Genomic DNA, 17,063 nt, shown 5'->3' with positions numbered 1-17,063 from the left:
CCATGGCCTTCCAGAACGTTGGCAGAAGGTCATCGATGTCAATGGGGAGTAATTTTGATCTTGCAGGTACATCTTAGGTAACATGTTCGAAGATGGTGAGTTAAAAAGCGACAGAGCTTTCTAAAGCAACAGAATTCACATTACAGCATACAACTTGAGAGTACCTGTTATGCAGTCATTAAAATATGTGATGAATTCAATTTTTGTTAGCCGGAGTTGCTTAATCGGATGTAACGCAAACACTAGACTGGGTGAAAAATCACTCACTCGGCTGTATTAGACGCTGAACCTTATCTCAAAACACTATTCTCAACATTCGGTCACATACTGCACAGAAAAAAGGAGAATACCAGGAGCTATATGAAACTAGGTTATGGTACCCTCTAGTAAGACGCTGCGAAAGCAGACTCTGGGGGAATTTTCACCCACTCTAATGATCTAGGGATATATATAATGTGTGTATATGCAGGGCCGCCCACAGGGGGGATGTATGGCGCAAGCTGCGCCATTGAGAAAAATTTTGGGGGGGGATTTCACTCTACTTTCGAACTAGCAATTTTACTGTCGGAATAGCATTAAAACACGATTTTGAGAAGCTAATTTTCAAAAATTTTCCGGGGTAAACCCCCGTACCCCCTGCTTCGATACTCGATGAATGAAGTACCGCGCAAGTAGCCGTATGAAAGGAAAGGTTGGTTCGTTTTAAGAGAGAAGGGCCGCCCACAGGAGGGATGAATGGCGCAAGTTGTGCCATCGAGAAAAAAATTGGGGGAATAAAAAAATTGGGGAAGAATTTTACTCTAATGTCGAATAAGTAATTTTGCTGTCGTCAGAATAACATTGGAACACGATGCGATTTTTTTTAAAATCTCGAGAATGAATCCCTCTACCCCCTGCTTAGAAACTCTATGAATGAAGTACCGCGCAAGTTGCTATATGAAAGGATGGCGCCAAGCTCTGGTGAACAACAGTTACAAACACTCAAGGAATCACATTCAAATTTAGATTTGAAACTTGCCTATGTTGTCTGTTGAAAATTATAAAGTAGTTTGACATAATTGTGAGTTAGGGTAACCATACAGACAACAGCCAAGTTTCAAATCTAAATTTGAAGTGAGCCAGTGAGTGTTTGTAACTGTTATCCACCAGAACTTGGCGCCTATTTTTGTGATTTCAATTCTTTTTAAGGGCACTCGTACTTGGCTCTTTTACAGGAATGTTTTTTTGTTGGATATCACTTCTTTTTGTAGGCTAATTTCGAGGATAACATTTTCTTTTGGTATCAAACTCAATAACTTGTAACTTGCGTCTTACTTTTCATGTACAAGGGAATTATATCAATATTTTGTAAAGAAAAAAATAATAATACTAATTGTAAAAAAAGAATACCTGTGCCATACACAGTGTGTAGAAGTTTTTATACCCTTCAATATCCTTATAGAACATATTTAGTATTGTACACTACCAAGACTACTAATAAAAGTAATGCCATTTTTATAATTACTACTGCCCCTACTACTACTACAAGCATTCTATAATACTACTACAGAAAATAAAAACAACAACAAAAATAACAATTACTAGTACTATAAAAACTACTGCTACACTGGGCAATTGTTTTTAGAGGACGAGTTTTGAGGAGGGAAGAGATTATTAGTTTTGAGGGGAGTGCGCCATCAGCTTTGGGGGTGATGGGCACCCCTGTGTATATGTTTTGTGTGTATGAAGACAGATGAAACATATCACCCTCCAAACTGGAAGCATTTGTAAAAGACGAAATTCCTTGGGTTAAGTTCTGACCCCTTAAGTTCTTATTCTACAACTGCTTCAAGTTCCAAAATTTTATTGTTATCCTTGCTTACCTACATTTTTATGTTCCCGCGCAAACAGCAGTTTGGTGTCTCTACACTCCTCTCATTTTCATACCCTCATTCTCACCATCGTGATTAATCCGGTTGGATAGAAAAGCGTGATGAACTAAGCAAACTCATGGTCATCAAAACACCGAACATGTATTTCAGACTTTCACCGTGTCCAGGGCCGTAACTTGTGGGGGCAGGGGGGCAACTGCCATCCAGGGAAGCTCCCCGTCGTTCGAGGGGGGCCAATTTTAAGACAAAATTTTCTTACTCCATATACGATACGAACATGAAATTATAAATGAAGCATCGAACAGGTTCACTACATTACATACAGAAAACAGCACACGAAAGGTAAATAAAACAAAAATGAGTTGTGGCCTATTTCCAAAAAAAATGTCTATTATTAAGGGCCCTAGAAATAATATTTATTCGTATGGCTTTGAGATATGTCAATATTGTCCCCTTAATTAATTTTTCATGTATGGAACGGGCCCAGAGGCGTACTAACGGAACCGCTGACCTTCCCGTGCGGGAGGGCCCACAGGCTCAGGGGGGTCCATAAAGAGTAAGAGAAAGATGGAAGGAGGGGGCGCAAGAATTAGGAAAACATCTTTTTCTAGGAGGCCCAAATACGCGTAGTAATGCTTGCTCCCCCCCCCCCAGAAAAATCTAAGTTACGGTGCTGACCGAGTCTGATTCTGAAAACGCTCTTGTGTAGGTATACTACCTAGGTATAAGTAAGTTTTTACTCGGGACCATATATATCAAATCGTGACTAACAAATCATAAAGAAGTTTTTTAAGCAATAAGTAAAAAGTTGTTCTGACTCTTATTGAAACTTTTGGGTTGCGACTGAAGAGATTAAGAATTTTTTTTTACCAAATGTATTTCTCTGCAAACTAGCAACAATGTTGATTTAATAGGGCGCCAATAAATTTACGGGGCGCCAATAAATTTACTCTTTTCCAACACTTTTTCTTTCTTCTTGCTCGTTCGGTGCCCTATTGCTATCAGCGCCGGGTGCAATGGCCCAGATCGCTTCCTTTAGCTACGGCTCTGAAAAAAAGTACAAAATTTTGTCTAGTTAATATTCGAATTTGAAGATGTCTCACCACAACTAAATGTCCAAAATTTTACAGTAGCCCTCAGTTTATTTGAATTATATATTTTTTTTTATCTTGATGGTACAGGAACGTACAAAAATAGTAGAGCTCCTTCGTGGCTAAGCTGTTAGCATACGCGCCTTTGGTGTGGGAGACCCGAGTTCGATTCCCGGCGGGAGCTCATGTCGTTCAGTAGGTCTACGTCTCACATAGCCTCGCTGCTGAGAGGGACGTTAAAACTCAAAATGAACTCGACTCAGAAATAGCACATTCTGAACTAGTTAAAATTCGAATTTGTAGATTTATTTATTTATTTATTTTATTTCTTATTTAAAATGGCGGAGTTAAGGCATAACCTTTTCTTCCACTCAACCATTTACATTTTTCTTTACAGTCGGATCTCTTTTTTCTTTTTCTTTCTTTTCTTTTCTTTCTTTTTTTTTTTTTTTTTTTTTACGACGAGAATAAAAATGACATTACAGTTAGGCACGTTGAAGAGTTACCGACATACATAACAATACAGAAAATAAAACATGAAAAATGAAAATGAAACTTATTACATATAAAATAAACACTAAAACAAACAAGAGACATGCTAAAGACATGTTAAACTATACAAGGAGAAACAAATACGTCAATCTTGATTATATATAACATAAAATACATTCCTATGATTCACTATCTATAGATAAAATGATGCACCTACTTAAGTGATTGTCTATAATGTATACATTCATACACATGTATCAGAAGGGAATAGAAAATAAAATGAGAAGAAATAGAAAGGGAGAGAAGAAAAAAACGACTGCATGGTAACGCCAGGGATAGTTTCATGTGTAACATTTTTTTTTTCTTACTGAAGACCTACATTAGAAAGATATTTTTTAAGCCGTCGTTTAAAAGTCAACACTGAACCAGAGTTTCTGATGCTTTCAGGGGTGTCATTCCAAGCTTTGGTGACAAATAGTGTGAAAGATTTGGAAAAGAAATTAGATTTGTGCGTTTGAAGGGCGAGTGTTGTATTTCCTTTAGAACGGGTATTTAGTGGGTGAGTATCGCCGAGAAATTTAAATTTAGAGGATAGATAAGTAGGTTTCTTACTATTAATTATTTTAAATAAAAGTGTTAGAGAATGAATGCGGCGGTGGGTATTTAGATTGCACCATCCCAGTTTCTGATAACAATGGGAGATGTGGTCGAAGCGCTTTTTATTAAATATGAATCGAACGCAGGCATTCTGAATGCGCTGCAAACGTTTTGCCAGATCTTCGGTTAAATCAACACATGCTGCATCACAATAATCTAAATGAGAGATTACTAATGACTGAACCAGGGACGCTTTAATGGATTCCGGAAGAAGGTTTTTTAAACGCTGAAGAGAATGGAGGGAGCCGTAGGCTTTCTTGCATACTCTATTAATATGGTCTGTCCAATTTAGGAATTTATCGATCTGGAGTCCTAGGCTATTGACGCTATCGCTTACAGGAATGGCTACATTGTTTACAAGAACATTCGGTAGGCTTGTAATATTGATTGTGGAGAGTAGTTTACGAGAACCAAGCATGATATATTTTGATTTGGTTGGGTTTACTTGCAGTCCATTTTTACGTGCCCATGTGCAGATACTTTCAATGTCACTGTTTAAGTGGTCAATCGCGGTGGTTAAATTTAGGGGATTAGTGGTTAAATAGCATTGTATATCATCTGCATATAAGTGATATTTACAATGGGTGATGTGCTCAGGTAAATCGTTGATGTATAAGGAAAACAGAAGAGGTCCTAGGACGCTGCCCTGCGGGACTCTACATGGAACAAGTTTCGTATTGGCACATATGTTATTAGTGACAACTTTTTGTTTTCTATTTGATAAATAGGAGCTAAACCAAGATAAAGTTGACTGGGAAAAGTTGTAGAAGGAAGACAGTTTGGCAATCAGTATGTCATGGTCTATAGTTTGGAAAGCTTTAGAAAAATCTAGTAGGGATAAAAGTGTAACTTGGCGTGCAGATGTTGCACTTCTTAAGTTGATCGAAGTGCCCGAATTTTGAAATGGCCTTCCCTTGTTAATTTGGTACAAAAATATTTCTTGGTGGTGCAAAAATACTACAAAACTCTGAACTAGTTTAAATTCGCATTCGAAGATGTCGCACAACCGGTGATTGAAATGGTCCAATTATTTTGGTCCTCTTCCATTTCAGTGGTACAAAAATAATACAAAATTCAAGTTTGAAGCTGTCGCACTGACAATACGTAAGACAAGGGAATGCATTACTGACTTAGTTTCTAACCACCAATTAGAACTTTTCAGACATTTGGCAGAAATAATATCAAATCTATTAGCGCAAAATGAATTTCACTTCTCAGATATTACTATTTTGGAAAACAGTTGTAATAATAGAACCTGTAGTCAATTTTCTAAATAATATTCCATTAACCTCAGAAAAATAAATAAACTTTTGTGGCGATAGTGAAAATTAACGGTAGTTTTACTTTATCTTTCTCTAAGCACCATCTGTTTAGCAATTTTGTAAAACATTTGAAGGTTTTATCTCGCTGTCCAAGCATCCGTTGTTTCCCAAATTTATGTAATAATAATAATAATAATAATAATAATAATAATAATAATAATAATAATAATAATAATAATAATAATACATTTTATTGCAGAAACATCTGAGAACATCATATGTATTACAAGCGTCAGATTTAGGTAGGTAGAAGTTGAAAATGTTAGGCTTACATACAGTGGCGTATTTACGATTTTGTTTCGGGAGGGGCTTTACTAACTTTCGGGGGGGGGGCTTTGCCTGAAAATGTGAAAATTCTGCAAAATATTTCATATAGTTTACTGTAGTAAGCAAGATTTCGGGGGGGCTTAAGCCCGGAAGCCCCCCCTAAATACGCCACTGCTTACATATATAACATACCATAATTATAACAAATATAATTGTATAACAGACGAAAATATTTTAACTATCAATTTTGAGTTCAAAGAATTCTTCAACACTATTATATATACAATTATTAATAAGTAATTTCTGTACTTGTTTTTTAAAAGCCGGAAAGAGAAGTTCTTTTAAAAATATAGAAAGAAAATTATAAAATTTAACTGACATATAGTAAAAAGTCTTTTGTGTCTTACTATATTCACATCTAAATAATCCTAAACGGTTCCTATTTCTAGTTTGATATGTATGAGAGTACCGTAATTCATTGTAAATATGATTGTTTTCCTTGATGTAAAGCAAACATTGATATATGAAAATTGCAGGTATTGTCATAATTCCTAATTTAACGAAGCTTGACCTACAATGTGCACGACTAGGGAGACCGAGCATTAATCTTACGCATATCTTTTGTATTTTCAATAGGCTTTTGATGGAGGACTGATGACCACAAAGTATCGTGCCATAACTTAAATGACTGTGAATTTGTGCACAATAAACAGTTTTAAGTAACTTTAAACTTACGCACAATCTTAATCTACGTATTAGATAAACTCTTTTACTAGCTCTAGGTTCCACTTTAAGGATATGGTCGTCCCAGTTCAAATTATTATCAATTAAAAACCCTAATAAAAGGAGCGGAATATTTTTTTTTTAAAGTTCTGCATTCGAATTTTTGTTATTGTAGGTAATCACCAAGTCTTTGATCTTATCAGAGTTAATACGGTACAAAGCAAGTTGGAATTACACTAGTCTTTAATAATATCTAAGGTGATGTTTAATATAGACTGAACTGAGTCTTTTTGTCCTGAGTTAACAGCTATTGAGATCATCAGTAAATAAATAACTATTAACGAAGAGTGAAGTGACATTGTATGAGAGGTTATTAATATAAATAATAAAAAGAATCGGACCAAGAACAGATCCCTGAGGTACTCCGTGTCTAACAGGTAACAGGTTGGACTCTTTCCCTTCATAAACAACTCTCTGATATAATCCATTTAAATACGAATGAAGAAGTGACAGAGCTGCATTATCAAAACCATAGAATTCTAGTTTTTGTAACAAAAAATCATGAGACATCGTATCAAATGCTTTTGACAGATCATATAGTTTTACATGAACAAAGTTTTCACTGTCCAACCCAGAAATACAATTTACCAAAGATGAGACAGCTGTCTTAACACTACCTAGTCCGGATCTATAGTCAAATTGAGAATTACTAAATAAATTATTATGTTTTAAATAGCCAACAGTCTCTTCATTCAAAACAATCTTAAAAACTTTAGGTATAACTGGAACCAGTGAAATCGGTCTATAGTTATCAACAGAAGACGTATTTCCTTTTTTCATTATCGGTACTACTTTCAGTAATTTAAAGCATTCAGGAAAATAACAGCCTAATATACAAGTGTTTATAATATGAGTGAAAAGTTTGTTTATGAAATTTACCCCATATTTTAACATAACAGGACGCAGATTATAAATATCCTCACATCTACTGCTACTCATTTTAACAATCGCTTTCTCAATATCTTTTACTTCAACTGGATGAAAATTAAACGTAGTAGTAGGTTTGGACAATTTATTTAAATAAAAACCTGAATTATTATTATGAGGATATGATGAATCTTCCCTATTAAATTCAGAGGCATTGAGCTGGTTATCAGAGCTTTTTGTGTTATTGTATATAGGATAACTTTGTTTTTCTTTACAGTATTCCACATTGCTTTAGACTTATTGCCAGAGTTGTTGATAGTATTATCATTAACCTTAATTCTAGTTTCTCTCACAAGTTTATATAATACAGGTAATTTTATATGAATGCTTTATGACACTTGAGCCAGTACTACTATAATAGTCACAATAAAATTCACATTTTGCTTTGAGTCTCTAGTAGGTTTCGGTTTAGTTGGCTTGCCAATAACGTATTTCACAGGAAACGCACTTTCAGTGAACGATATTACAGGTTTTCTTCTCTCAACAAGCCGACCCTTAATCTACATTTACTGTTATTACTCTTATCTGTTACCTTGAGAAAATACATCTCAGATTTAAGCACTGGCGTCTCTGACATGTAAAATTTGGGGGGAGGGGGGCATCAAACAAAGTGGTTTAAATGGTAACCTAGCCCAACCAATCCACGATTCCGTTTCTTACCTTTCTGCTTACCTTCACGGATCCCGTGAGGTATAGCAAGAACTCCGTTATAATCGTTTCACAGCCTGAATATTACCTAGGTATATTCCAAATAAATATAAATATTATTATTTATATGTTATTCTGTCGTCAGTATATAAATTAAATTAGAATAAAATCTTGAATATTTTGTACTTCAAAATATTGGGGGGACGCGTCCCCCTCGTCCCTCCCGCCAGAGACGCCCATGGATTTAAGTAAGACCGCCCAGTGATCAGAGACAGCAGTTTTTACGATTGAACTATCAATAGACCTGTCGATAACAGTGATTATATTGCCAATACAACTACCACCTCAAATTTTAGTCCTGGTAATATCAGTAGTAACAATATCTAGATTAAATGAAGAGAACACATTATTTAACGTAATATTTTCTATGTTGTTCTCCAACTTAAAGTCAACATTAAAGTCCCCACATAACATAATATTGGAGTTAAAAGTACTTAAATGTTTTAGAAGATTCTTCATTCTGTCAATAAATAACTTTAAAAATTTACATACAACATTTGGTCTGTATACAGCTGCAACAATTGTGCTAATATCAGGCAAGTATGACGCTGTAACCTCAAAGTCCATTTCAGTCGACATGATATTTACACCAAGGATAGGCCTATGAGAATATGTATTTTTAATAAAGATAGCACATCCCCCATGTTTCCTTATGGTTCTACAGTAGCTGTTACTCAAATCATATCCCCTGAGGACGTAAAAATTAATTTCACTAGGATGAAGCCAATGCTCAACAAGACATAAAAAATCAACATTCAGACTGGAAACCTAATCTTCAACTATAGTGAATTTATTAGATAATCCATGGATATTCCATGAAAACGTTACTACTTCATTAGTCCTAGATTGATTACTAATATTACTACTTTCTGTATGTACAGACGTACTCCCTGAATGTACATTTTGGTCTAGATTTATCCTAAAAAAGAATTGGTATCAACATTCAGAGGAATAGGGTCAAATTCAAATTTGGCAATTTTGTTAACCGCCTCTAAGATTTAATCACTAACAAATCTTTTACCCAATCTATTAAGATGAAATCCGTGGACAGTATGAAATTTCCTCCCCAAGTTACTAATATCTATGTAGATAACATTTCTAAAATGTTTACAAATTTTATGCATTTCATTACTTGATTTGTCTACTTCTTTATTTGCTTTGTCTACTTTATTTGCTTTGTCTACTTTATTTGCTTTGTCTACTTCTTTATTGATAATAGACCACGACGGCAAATCGTGCCGTCTAGGCTCAGAAAAGACACACACTAGCCTGCTATTTCTAAGTTCATACAATTTCCTTCTCAAAGAAGACAAAAGCTCTTTAGTTTCATTTTTGGTAACATCGTTGGTTCCTGCAAGTAGAACTGGAAATATCCGTTACATTCAGTACCAACACGTCTGCTGTCACATCGGAGAATTTAGCCTCTGGTTTAACCATACTTGCAATTTTATGATGACTGTGTTTCAAGATATCGGAGTAAATACGTCTTCCTTGACTATCAGAATATAAACAGATTTTCATAGGTCGAGTTTTGCAGTTTGACTTTGTCTTCTTTATCTCACTACTTGGCCATATTTCCAGCTGTTTCTGCTTCAATAGACAAGTCTGATAATTTGTCAAATCTATTTTTTAAGGGTGGGAAGTTGACACTGTTAACCTTAATTTTTTTTTTGTTTGTTTGTTTTATAAGGGACAGTTTCCCATCGTCTAGGGTTTACTGACTTGGTCTGCAGTCATGTTTTCACTTCTTTCTTGAGATACACACAGGGCCGGATTTCCCAATAGGCCCGGTAGGCCCGGGCCTATGGGCGCAAGCTCCCAGGGGGCGCACGGCCGAGAGAAAAAAATTTAAAAATATCTAGAAATAAAAATAACAACATATTTTTTGAATTGATTTTAAAAATTCAAGCTAATAAAGCATTCTGATTTTGAAGTTTATTGGAACAATTAATTGTTGGTAAAGTTAAACTATTTTTCAACATTATGCATCAACTTCGTTACAACATTGATCTCAAAAATGTCATTTTTTATACTAGTATAATTTACTATTTGTACATACAAAATATCAAGTTTTACTTCAAAACACAGTTTTTGTGTCACGTTATCAAAATACTTCATGTAAGCTGTGTTTCTGAGATTAAAACTATTTTATAATGTATTACAGAGCTTTTTTTAAAATTTATTTGCCCAAATGGCCAAATTGAACAAAACCAAAGTTATTCACCAATCTTTTGTTAATACATTTTGTTAATGTATTTTGTTAAGCCCTGAACCAAGTAAATTCCTCAAAAAATTTGCAATGATAAAATTGCATCGTGGAGTGGTGTTTAAGCAATTAACATATAGGCCTGATATAATTTTTAATAAAGGTTTTTAGGAAAGTTACTTTAACCAGACTAGGGGGCGGAAAAAATTATTGGGCCTAGGGGCGCCAAAATACTAAATCCGGCCCTGGATACACATATTGTATTCTTCCTTAACTCTTCATTCTCATTTTTCAGAACTATTATGTCGTTTTCTAATATCTCAATAACTTGCAGGAGAGATGCTTCACTATTGTTAGTATCATCCGCATAGTTATGTATTCATGAATAAGGGATAGTCTAGGCAAATTAGCTTTTATCAGTGGAACAAATTCGGAACAAACTGATTTTTGGTACATATGTTCAGAATAGCATTAGAAACAATACTAGATAGTTCAATTGATGCCAATGGTGGGAAACCTGGGATATTACCACCATCTTAAAACATTTTCAGCCGTTTTTCTTCACGATTTTGTGTTTTGTGCTAAAACTATGCAATATACGCAAAAATGTTATTGGATCTTTCTTGCAGAGCATTAAATTTTCAATAAATTGAGGAAAATTGCAATTTTCTAAAGAGGTTTCCAAAAGGTGATCTGCGGACTCGTAGAAATCAGTGGACATTCACTACTGGACACGCAATTTATCGTTGATAAAACATTTCTTTCTTAAAGTAGCCTTGACGAAACATTGCAACATTTTTAAAACTTCTAACTGTACTTGGTCTTAACATATTTAATTGGTGACAGCAGTGCCGGATTTACGTATAAGCTAAACAAGCTATTACTTAGGGCTCTACTCCCTTGGGGGCCCCAAAACAATTAAAGAAAAATTGGCGGTAATGTAATTTCAAAATAATGAAAAAAGCAAATACGATAAAACGCACATACAACAACGGTGTTTTGCATTATGTACTAGTTTGTTATGGATGGGGTCCACACAGAAAAATCCGTTCTCCGGACAGCGAAATATTGTACAAATATACGGAATCCTCTTGCTTACTATAGAAATCAGTACGGAGCATACGTTATCCGTATGCTACATTGGCATTGCCCTTGGATGTTACATCATACCGTTGCAGGATGTCTGACATCTAACAGTTTTCCGTATATCACATGCATATACTTACGTTACATTTCTCAGCTATATGCTATATACGTCCATTTGTATGTGAGGTCCTGACCGCCTATATTGTTTCATATGAAAAGTAAGTATAGATGGAACACTTATACAGAAAGTATTATAAAACGAGTTTTCAGTTATATGTCTGCTGTACGTTAAGTCCAAAAGCTACAGGAATTACACATGTAATCTATCTTTTTAAGTACGCCACGTACATTTTTTTCCTCAGTGCATGTTTTCCAGCTTGGCTTGATAATTGGACCCTGTTTCGCAGCTCCACTTGTGATGAGATGGGGCCCCAGTAACCCAATCCCGCTTGTAATAGGGGCCCTGTTACTCAGCCCTGCTTATAATGGGATTTTCCTTTTTACAAGCAGGAGGTCCCTGTTTCAGAGTTCCGCTTCATATAGTGCATGATTATCTTACAAATGAATGTAAAATTGATTTTAGTAAGTATCGAAGCCAGTCATTTGACCAGGGGCGGATCCAGGACCGACTTCTGGGGGGGGGGCGGTGGGTTGTCATACTGCTACTTTTAAAGGCTCCAAACTTTGGGATGGTTTTTATTTATATATATAAAATAAGGAAGTTTCCTCTTCTGGGGGGGAGATCGCCCCGATCGCCTCCCCCCCCCGGATCCGCTCCTGCATTTGACAATGCTGCTAATATATCAGGCAAACACAAGGGTATGCAAGAAATAGTATTGAAAATTAATAAGTATGCTATGTACATTTCTTGTGCAGGCCATGCCTTAAATCTTGTTCGTAGAGCAGCAGTTAACTGTTACTTAGATGCAGTGCTTTTTTTTTTTTTTTTTTTTTTTTAGTTATTCAAAAAATATGTAATTTCTTTTCCTCATCTACACAAAGATGTTCAATGCTGTTGTCATTCTTCAAAGATAATTCAAAAGCTCCAAAGTGTTTGTCAAAGCCTAGATGGGAGGCTGATTCGAAGACTACAAGTGCAATAAGTGACAGTTATGATAAAATAATTTATGCATTGAATCAGCTTCATATTGATATAACAGAAAAGAGTGAAACAGTTAATCAAGCCAGAAACCTTATGAATAAAATGGAAGAGCTTGCAATTTATAATAATGTTATATGTTTAAAGTTATTTGCTGAAGAAATTTTATATAAAGTTAATCAAATACTGCAAGATCCCAAAATTAGCCTCGATGTCTGTACTAAATTGTAAGCTTCACTTTCAGATTTTGTTAAAGATTCCAGAGATCTTTCTGACCATTATGATTAATAACAGACCAAGGACAAATTACCTGATGTTGACTATAAGAAAATAAGATGTAGAAAGAAGCGTGTTGGTGAAGATGATGCTTTAAAGAACCTTCAGCCAACAGACAAGTTAAGAATCGAAGAATTTATACCTGTGATAGATGCATTAGAAACTAATCTGGTATAAAAAAAAAACAATCCGTATACAATGATGCAACAAAAGAGAGATACAACAAAATTAGATTCTACAGAAGAAGAAATTCGTGAAGCGAGTAAAAGTTTAAGCCAAGCATATCCTGAAGATGTTGACTTGAACTTTATTGGAGAACTCAAATATTTTTATTATATATTAGACATAGTCAAAGCCATTAACATGAGAATCTGACATATCAGGATCTGTATCAAGTAATATTTAATGTTAATGTTCAATCAGCAATCCCTAGTTGAGAAGCAATTCTGAAAATGTTCCTTTGTACGATAATTTTAAATTGCCATGGAGAAAGATCTTTTTCTCAGTTAAAGAGGATAAAAAAATGAATTTAGAACAACAATGTCTGAGGATAAATTATGTAACCTCAGCTTCATGCGCATAGCTTCGCAGTTTATCATTTGATGATATTACCAATCACTTTGCTTTGGCAAAGGCTAGAAGAAAGGTGTTTTAATGTAGTATCATGATTTTGGTTTTTGTTTGTAAACCCAGTGTATATCGAGTTGAATATGTAGAAACACAATTTTTTTTTTGTGACACGCGAAAACGCGAAATGTGTCAGTTTTGTATGAAAATGTTGTGTACCTAAAATAAATAATTTTTCACTATTTGTTAAGCCATATAACGCCCGCGATTATACACGAAATTCTGTTGAATTACCGAAATTTGCAACCAACAAGTCTCGATATTCCACGAAATTTACGCAAAGTGACAATTTCTTGACGCTTTTACGATTTATATATTGCGATTTATTTATACGACGACTATATGACAATTACCAGCAATGTGATGAAAAATCTCATTTTTGAGTAAAATAGAACACAATGAATTTTTGAAATTTTACATGCAGTTACAAAATGAGCTCCAAACGGTATCTGCTGATGAAGTGGATATTGTGGAAGGAATGTTGCGGAGTATTTAGATGAGCATTCAGAATTCGCCGGAAAGTTTCTCCAACTACTGTACATATCAGTTTCGAGTGTTGATGTGGAGAGGGCTCTTTCTTCTTACATACGTACCGACAAAAGGACAAATTTAACACCAGAAAACATTGAAACAATGCTTACGTGCTATTTGCATAAGAAAACTGCTAACACTAAATACTTTTTTTTCCTATTAATGTTCTCACTGTGTGTGTTTTTCTTCTTTAAATGATACTTTTATTCAATGAGGATGCTTTGTGTTATTTAAAAAAAAAAACTCAAATATTGTTCAATCTAGTCATGCATGAGCTCATGTTATGATGATTGATGAGTGGAAATTAAGGTGAAATAGAAGGTAACTAATTGTAATTCCCAAGGAAAATTGTGTTCTTACATTGAATTTTTATTCACCGATTTTATCCGCATATTTTTATAACGAAATTACGAATTCTTATTTACCATAAAATCCTGTCTCTATGAATAAGTATAAGGCAAATATAAGTTATGTTGCAAGGTACAGTCTGCAGCAAAAAAAAAACCTGCAACATGAGCATGTAAGTTTATTGTGAAACGACAAAGTCTTTTGCTCCAAAACAAGTGTGCAGGGGATGACGCCGAGGTTTCTCTTGGCGTGATTCGTGCCACTTAGACGTTATGGTGATTCTCTGCGCTGTTAGGCATAGTTTCACAATAAACTTACATGCTCATGTTGCAGGTTTTTTGCTGCGGACTGTACAAAAGCCTGCTGTCCCAATGATCAGTGTAGTGATATTGATATATAAATATATTTTATTATCTAAAATTGCACTGGGTACAACTTATAATAATCTCATATTAATAATAATCTCATACAAATATTAATATTTTGCGTAATATATTTTATTTCATGTTTCATCAAGCTTCCGGAGCCTAGATTATGAATCTGTATGTAGTGTTTCTAAAGAACTATGTAGTGTTTTGTAAAAGTTGTAACATTACAAAATTGTATAAGTTGATCAAGATGTAAGTTAATAAAATACACATTTTGTGTGTAAATTTTCGTTCCTAATAATATGAATATTCCAAACATTAAATATATCACTAAAACAAATATTAATTAAAATTGTGAAACACTTGTCTTGACTTGTCTCTTTCCAGGTATTTTCCGTTCTTGGATTCAAAACATTTTTCAGAACATCGTCAAAGTGGTTTTCAGCCTTTTAGGATGTACTTCCGTCTTATTGTGGGTTATAGAAGAAAAATCTCGTCCAGTTCTTTACCAGAAAGTAATGTGCCTAAGATCGATGGCATATTCCCGCGCTGAATGGCGATGCTGATACGTTGGAAAAGGAATGCAGTAGCTCGGGGGTCACCAGTTTTGATCGCTATTCGATGACCAACCTCATTAATGAAATTAGATCCTTCGTGACCCCAAGACTCACTGGTTTCTATTGCTACTGTTACAAACCAATATTTGTCCAACAGATTTGTGTATTTAGACCAAATTGCTTTTGTGTAGCAGCTGACCTTCATCAATTACATATTGACAGTTTTGCACAGTTAGATCCTTAGATTTGTGAGTCTTTGCCATTCCACCCTTATCAAACAATGATAATGGACTGGTGCCAACTCATACTGCAAGAAGGATGAGAGTTCATTTTTGTCCTTTACTATTCTTATTACTCGTTAGTGCAGTACAGTTATCTTGTTGGTAGTACACTATCATTTATCTTGGTGTGTTTATACACAACAGAAAGTGGCAAAACTCTTGAGTTACGCTTGTAGGTGGTATCATGGAAATTCTTGCAAGAACTTTCCTTAGCAAGATATGTTCCATTTTTTCACTGTTATGGCAACGTTATACGTTAAGACAAAGTTCGGTTAGAAATTTTAAAAATGATATTATATTATTCGCTGAAGATTAGTTTAAGAAAAAAATCTTTTCCCAACTATAAATTGCGTGGCCTGTAGTGAATGTCCACTGACCTCTACGGGTCCGCAAACCATCTGTTGGAAACCATTGCTTTAGAAAATTGCAATTTTCTTCAATTTATTGTAAATTTATTGCTCTACAAGAAAGGTTCAATAACATTTTTGCGTGTGCAGCAATCATGTCAAAGATAAGACAAGTACACTGCTTTTTCCGAGTGGTTACGGAAAACAAGACTTGGTGAAAGGGTTATTAAACAGTTTTTAAATTAGAAGGAATCAGTTTCAATTGAGACATAATTTATTATAACAAATAATTTAAAGAAAAACATATAAATATAATAACAACTAACAAACCGATTCCTGGGTGAAATTGCCTCGCAATCACGGCTTAATGTCGGAAGGCGAAAATTAGCTATTCTTCCACAACTCATTTAATTTATAATAATTTGATTTAAATTTGAAGTTTTCATTTAGTCTCAAAATCGAAAGTAGAAATCAATTACCAAACCAATATTAATAAGTACATACACAGATGATCTAATAGGAATCGGGGCCATTCCTAAGTGGGTGACCAATACTCACCTGGTCGTTTGATCGAAAATGGAAAATAAAAAAAAAAAGATTATAAATTTAGAATCAGGGAATATTAACCACACACTCGCAATGCTCCCGTTTCCTTATACAAACCACAATACACTATACACTTTTAACTTCTCATCTTCCCGACACAATTTCGAAACAATTTCACTCTCAAAATTATAACATGTTGACTCTTGTTATTACCTTGCGAAACTACAAGGTTCGATAGGTCAATTTATCAAACGTAAGTTTATAGATGGCAGCACATTAACTATTCATAGCAATGTTCAATGTTTCCAACTCTGATAATCACAATCTCGTTTGATTTTTTTTTCATTATGCTTCATATTAAGTTCCTCCCCTCTGGGAAGTTTTGCTTCTTTACAATGGTTATCGAAATGAAAAAGAAAAAAATATAATTCACTGTTGAAGTCAAATCACTGCATGCAGAAATAAGGATAGTTCGACTCACCAAGAGTAATCCAACAACTTCCAGATATTACACGATTACCAATGTCCGGACGTCCTATCTTAAGTCCCAGAAGTAGATGTTCACAACAAGATGAGATCTTCCTCCTTATCGACCACAGATTGACTGGAAGCACCAATGAGATGAAAAGAGTGGGAAACATATCTAGCCTTCGGGTTGACAAAATCGCCTTTC

Source organism: Thermobia domestica, chromosome 5 (assembly GCF_964235325.1).
Source record: "Thermobia domestica chromosome 5, izTheDome1.hap1.1, whole genome shotgun sequence".
Classification (NCBI taxonomy): domain Eukaryota; kingdom Metazoa; phylum Arthropoda; class Insecta; order Zygentoma; family Lepismatidae; genus Thermobia; species Thermobia domestica.
The sequence above is the reverse complement of the archived record's forward strand: the minus strand, read 5'-3'. Positions refer to the sequence as shown.